The sequence below is a fragment of the Oncorhynchus tshawytscha genome, linkage group LG20 (assembly GCF_018296145.1).
Source record: "Oncorhynchus tshawytscha isolate Ot180627B linkage group LG20, Otsh_v2.0, whole genome shotgun sequence".
NCBI classification, from domain to species: domain Eukaryota; kingdom Metazoa; phylum Chordata; class Actinopteri; order Salmoniformes; family Salmonidae; genus Oncorhynchus; species Oncorhynchus tshawytscha.
In genome coordinates, this window is record NC_056448.1 from 41849454 (window position 1) to 41856327 (window position 6874).

At 41.0% G+C, this 6874-nt stretch overlaps 1 long non-coding RNA gene across 1 annotated transcript; it reads left to right on the plus strand.

The window, feature by feature from the left end:
- Nucleotides 1–230: 230 nt before the first annotated feature.
- LOC112219786 lies at nucleotides 231–1962 on the plus strand. Its single transcript, XR_002948787.2, has 3 exons — nucleotides 231–632; nucleotides 1167–1205; nucleotides 1382–1962. It is a non-coding gene; the product is annotated as an uncharacterized LOC112219786 (long non-coding RNA).
- The last annotated feature ends 4912 nt before the right edge of the window (nucleotides 1963–6874 follow it).

A 6874-nucleotide genomic window follows, 5' to 3' on the forward strand; every position in this document is an offset into this window, starting at 1 on the left:
AAAACAGCCTATGACTTGGGTGACTGGAGTCTTAACAATTTTATGGTGTTTCCTCTGACACCGCCGATATAGGCGCGGTCCTATATAGATCCTGGATTGCAGGAAGCTTGGGTACTGGGCCGTACGCATTTAGCATGGCATTTAGCAAATTAATATAATGTAGCTTTGAATTCATTGGTCATGACTGTGTTGCTAAACACGTCTCCAACTCAATCATCAAGTTGGCTGATGACACAACAGTGGTAGGCCTGATTACCAACAACAATGAGATAGCCTACTACAGAACCTGGCGGAGTGGTGCCAGGAAAATAACCTCTCCCACAATGTCAACAAAACGAAAGAGCTGATCTGGGACTACATGAGACCACAGAGACAACACGCCCCATTCACATCGACGTGACCACAGTGGAGGGTAAAAAGCTTCAAGTTCCTTGGTGTGCACATCACAGAGGACCTGCAATGGTCTGTAGTAGGCTATCTCATTGTTGTTGGTAATCAGGCCTACCACTGTTGTGTCATCAGCCAACTTGATGATTGAGTTGGAGACGTGTTTAGCCACACAACACGGTGGTGAAGAAGGCGCAACAGTGCCTCTTCAACCTAAGGAGAAAAATTCAGCTTGGCCCCGAACGGTAGGTTTTGACCAGAAGCGGAGCCTCCGCTTGACAACCCTTTGCTCCTAAATAAACCTATTCAAGTAAGTAAGTAAATACATTTGGAATGCGTGTGCTTGGCCGGTGAGCTAGTTCAGAAAAGACGCCGAGTCGCAAACTAGCGCGATGAGGCGCTCATTGAGGGGAGAGTCGAGGGTTCGAGACCTGCCCCCTGCAGTTTCATTATAGTATTTACAGTATTGTAATGAACAGCAGAGAGCAGGTCTCGAACCCTCGACCTTCTAGCCCTTGGTCCGGCGCGCTATCGACTGTACCGCAAAGGCATGCTCGATTTCCGCGCTTATAAACCCAGGGTCGTTACAGTATTATTAGCTAGCTAGCTACAACAGGCAACTGTGTAGGCTAATGAGCTGCTAGCTAGCCACCTAGACAACTTTACATACTATAGCTAACTGAAATATAATCAGCTAGCTAACTTCATATTAGCTTGTTGTCTTGATGTAGGCCTATTTATCATTGTAAATTAAAAAGGCATACTCTAAATTTCAACAGGGTGAAAGGATGTTCTGCTCCAGCTGTCCAGAAAAGGAAGTAGGTGAATTAGCTAGTTAGATAGGGCAGGTTGTGGGATGACATAGTGTATATTAAAATATTCTACAGTTCTATTCCTAGATAGGAAAACCATGAAGACAAACAGAGATAATAGCCAGGGCTGTCTAATTGCAATATAATGGAGCCTGTTCCTTTGTGTTGTTGTCTGTCCTCAGCTGTGAAACACTGTCTGCAGATGAAGAGATCCCGGTGAATGTCCCAAGAACCTGCTGGCACATCCTCGTATACCATGGGTTGTATATGTTAGCACATGTTATATACAACAATACAGTTAAAAGTCACACACAATTTAGGCTACAAACTTATTACAACTGTAGCAGGCCAATCCTTCTCCTGGAGGTCTGCTGGGCTTGCAGGCTTCTTTCTGTTCAAGCTAAGCACTAACACATTTGATTCAAATGATCAAACCGAATGAGTTGATAATAATGTGTATTATTGGTGGGCTGGAATAGAAGTCTGCTCACCCAGTAGATCAGGGAGTGGATCAAGGTTGGTCACATCTGGTATGGACTTTTTTTGTTCACCTGAAATGATGCTTTAGTAATAATAGCCTCCTTACTAAGATGTCTAATATTTACAAACAAGTAAGCTAATTTGTACATTTTGAAATTATATGTTTAAACTTGTTTTAATTGTTCATTTAAAAAACTATTCAAGATGAACTAGTGCCAATGTTCATTAATCACAGATCATAGTTCTACAATAAAAAGGTGTGAAGGTGTGTTTTTTAACTGAACATTATGTTTTTGTACAGTTGTGAGAGCTCCAATGGGGTTTATTTGCTTGGCACTGTCTCAGGATATCAGCCATGTGAACCCATTTAGCTGCTTATCATAATGGCATGCATTACCAATACAGCCATAGACCTACAGTATGATGGCATTACTGGCCTAATGGGCATATGCAATCAATGTGCCCCTTGTCATTGTAAATCTGAGACAGAGAATAGCTGAACTCACAAATCATCTCCATATTGTTGAGATAGCTATATGTTCTCAATTGTAAATGATACCACTAGATAATGTATGAGGGTAACATAAGACAGATTTTTTACTCTCTTTTTTTCACATGAAATTGTTAAGTGCAAATCCAACCCTTGTATTCTATATAGGTAAAGTACATGAAAAATAAGGAACTTACAATTAGTCTAAGGAAAATAACAGGGTGTGCAGAGCGTTAATTCTACCTCTTTTTTTTTGCTGTGAATTATTTTAGAATGTAGAGACAATCTGAAGGTCAATGGCATGGAGGAGGATTGCAGGTGTAACAGGGTTGAAAAATACATCCTTAGTTGTATAGGTTTTGTCATAATTAAGCAGCCAGGTTATGAATATGTATTTATAGTTGTAGAACCACCTGCTGTATTATTTGAGTAACTGCATCCAGTGTGTGTATATATATATAAAGTTTGGATACACCGACTCATTCAAGGGTTTATCCTACATTTTTACTATTTTCTACATTGTAGAATATTAGTGAAGACATCAAAACTATGAAATAACAGATGGAATCATGTTAACAAAAAAAGTGTAATTTCTCTTTGCTTATTTGAGCTGTTCTTGCCATAATATGGACTTGGTCTTTTACCAAATAGGGCTGTCTTCTTTATACCTCCCCTACCTTGTCACAACACAAGTTATTGGCTCAAACGCATTAAAAGGAAATAAATTCCACAAATGTACTTTTAACAAGGCACACCTGTTAATTGAAATACATTCCAGGTGACTACCTCATGAAGCTGGTTGAGAGAATGCCAAGAGTGTGCAAAGCTGTCATCAAGGCAAAGGGTGGCTACTTTGAAGAATCTCAAATATATTTTGATTTGTTTAACACTTTTTTGATTACTACATGATTCCATACGTGTTATTTCATAATTTTGATGTCTTCACTATTATTATACAATGTAGAAAATAGTAAAAATAAAGAAAAAAACTTGAATGAGTATGTGTGTCCAAACTCTTGACTGGTACTGTGTATATATATAAATATATATAAATATATATATATATATATATATATATATATATATACATATATATATAGTGGCAAGAAGAAGTATGTGAACCCTTTGGAATTACCTGGATTTCTGCATAAATTGGTCATAAAAATTTGTCACAACAATAGACAAACAGTCTGCTTAAACTAATAACACACAAACAATGTGTTTTCATGTCTTTATTGAACACACCGTGTAAACATTCACAATGCAGGGTGGGAAAAGTATGTGAACCCTTGGGTGTAATAACTGGTTGACCCAGCAATAACTCAACCAAATGTATTCTGTAATTGCGGATCAGACCTGCACAGCAGTCAGGAGGAATTTTGGACCATTCATCTTTACAGAACTGTTTCAGTTCAGCAATATTCTTAGGATGTCTGGTGTGAACCGCTCGAGGTCATACCACAGCATTTTAAATTGGGTTGAGGTCAGGACTCTGACTGGGCCTCTCCAGAAGGCGTATTTTCTTCTGTTGAAGCCATTCTGTTGTTGATTTACTTCTGTGTTTTGGGTCGTGGTCCTGTTGCATCACCCAACGTCAGTTGAGCTTCAAGTTCGAGCTTAAGTTCAAGCTTCAAGTTCAAGCTATGCCAGCAGCATACCACTGCTGGCTTGCTTCTGAAGCTAAGCAGGGTTGGTCCTGGTCAGTCCCTGGATGGGAGACCAGATGCTGCTGGAAGTGGTGTTGGAGGCACTCTTTCTTCTGGTCTAAAAAAATAACCCAAGGCAGTGATTGGGGACACTGCCCTGTGTAGGGTGCTGTCTTTTGGATGGGATGTTAAACGGGTGTCCTGACTCTCTGAGGTCATTAAAGATCCCATTGCACTTATTGTAAGAGTAGGGGTGTTAACCCCGGTGTCCTGGCTAAATTCCCAATCTGGCCCTCAAACCATCACGGAAACCTAATAATCCCCAGTTTACAATTGGCTCATTCATCCCCCTCCTCTCCCCTGTAACTATTCCCCAGGTCGTTGCTGCAAATGAGAACGTGTTCTCAGTCAACTTACCCGGTAAAATAACGAATATATAAAATAATTGGCGGACAGATAGCCTTATATTCTCCTGCAAAATGTCTTTGATAAACTTGGGAATTCATTTTCCGTCTATGATAGCAAGCTATCCAGGCCCTGAGGCAGCCCCAAACCAAAATGCTCCCTCCACCATACTTTACAGTTGGGATGGGGTTTTGATGTTGGTGTGCTGTGCCTTTTTTTTCACCACACAAAGTGTTTTCTGTTCCTTCCAAACAACTCAAGTTTAGTTGAATCTGTCCTCAGAATATTTTGCCAGAAGCACTGTGGAATATCCAGGTGCTCTTTTGCGAACTTCAGATCTCTAGCAATGTTTTTTGGGGGGCAGCAGTGTCTTCTTCTTAGGTGTCCTCCCATGAACACCATTCTTGTTTAATGTTTTACGTACTGTAGACTCGTCAACAGAGATGTTAGCATGTTCCAGAGATTTCTGTAAGTCTTTAGCTGTCTTTGCAGGACGGCCACTCCTAGGGAGAGTAGCAACAGTGCTGAACTTTCTCCATTTATAGACAATTTGTCTTACCGTAGACTGACAAACATCAAGGCTTTTAGAGATACTTTTGTATCCCTTTCCAGCTTTATATAAGTTAACAATTCTTAGGTCTTCTGGGCTCTCTTTTGTTCGAGGCATGGTTCACATCAGGTAATGCTTATTGTGAATAGCAAACTCAAATGTATGTGTTTTTTATAGGGCAGGGCAGCTCTAACCAACATCTCCAATCTCGTCTCATTGATTGGACTCCAGGTTAGCTGACTCCTGACTCCAATTAGCTTTTGAAAAGTCATTAGCCTTGGAGGTCATATACTTTTTCCAACCTACACTGTGAATGTTTAAATGATGTATTCAATATAGACAAGAAAAATACAATAACGGGTGTGTTTGTCTATTGCTGTAACTAAGATCAGATCACATTTTTTGGACTAATTTATGCATAAATCCAGGTAATTCCAAAGGGTTCACATACTTTTTATTACCACTGTATATGATCACGCAGCATCCGGTCAAAAGGGTTGTTAAACCTTGATGGAGATTGCATGGTGGGTTTGCAATTTACACAGTGTTGTGTCGAACAGCACCGTGTCCTTTGTCGATGAGCCATATGAGAGCGGTTACACAGAGATGTTGGTGTTGATGGTGGGGGAAGGGAGATTTGCAAGTCAAAACCACAATTTCCTTTACCCATGTACCATTCATTGCTAAGAGAATGAACTGAGCTATAATCAATGTCATGACACAGGTACACTATATATACAAAAGTATGAGGACACCCCTTCAAATTAGTGGATTTGTCTATTTCAGCCACACCCATTGCTGACAGGTGTATACAATCGAGCACACAGCCATGCAATCTCCATAGACAAACATTGACTGGGGCTGTTTTTCATGGTTCGGGCTAGGCCCCTTAGTTCCGGTGAAGGGAAATCGTAACGCTACAGCATACAATCACACTCTAGACGATTCTGTGCTTCCAACTTTGTGGCAACAGTTTGGGGAAGGCTCTTTCCTGTTTCAGCATGACAAAGCGCGGTCCATACAGAAATGGTTTGTTGAGATCGGTGTGGAAGAACGTGACTGGTCTGCATCGTGTCCTGATCTCAACGCCATCAAACACCTTTCGGATAAATTGGATTGCCGACGGTGAGCCAGGCCTAATCGCCCAACATCAGAGCCCTACTTCACTAATGTGCTTGCGGCTGAATGGAAGCAAGTCTCCACAGCAATGTTCCAACATCTAATGGAAAGCCTTCCCATAAGAGTGGAGGCTGTTATAGCAGCAAAGGGGGGGGGGAACCAACTCCATATTGATGCCTATGATTTTGGAATGTCCACATTCTTTTGGTTTTGTGTAATACATGATTTGTTGTTTATTGTCTACTTCTTAGGTGCATATAATGTCCAGGGCATAACCCACCCTGATCGCTGTGTTCACCATTCTATTTCACTTCACATTTGATGATATCTGAAGTGAGATAGAAAGGTGAATGTAGCAAATCAGGTTGGTTCCACCAAGCTAATCATAATATTGATACATTGATAATGTAGTCAATGCTCTCACTGTGTGTGTGTGACCAACAAGTATCTTTGTTCTTTACCCCAGTCTCGTTAGCCCAGTGGCTAGTTAGCTAAAGTTAGCTAGTTGACGTGAAGCCTCGTCAGCATTTTCGACCAAAACTAGATGATGGGTGAGTCAAAGGCGAGTAGTGTTACTTGTCTAAAAAATACTAAAGAAAACGACTGTTCTTTAAAACTTAAGTTCCTCTTTATTCAAGTTAGTCAACTATTCAAGCATTGTGGCTCGCAGTCGGCATTCCAATTTATCCCAAAGGTGTTCGATGGGGTTGAGGTCAGGGGTTTGTGCAGGCCAGTCAAGTTCTTCCACACCGATCTCGACAAACCATTTTTGTATGGACCTCGCTTTGTGCTCGGGGGCATTGCCATGCTGAAACAGGAAAGGGCCATCCTCAAACTGTTGCCACAACATTGGTAGCACAGAATCGTCTAGAATGTCATTGTATGCGGAAGCGTTATGATTTCCCTTAACTGGAACTATGGGGCCTAGCCCAAACAATGAAAAACAGCCCCAGACCATTTTCCCCATCCACTAAACTTTACAGTT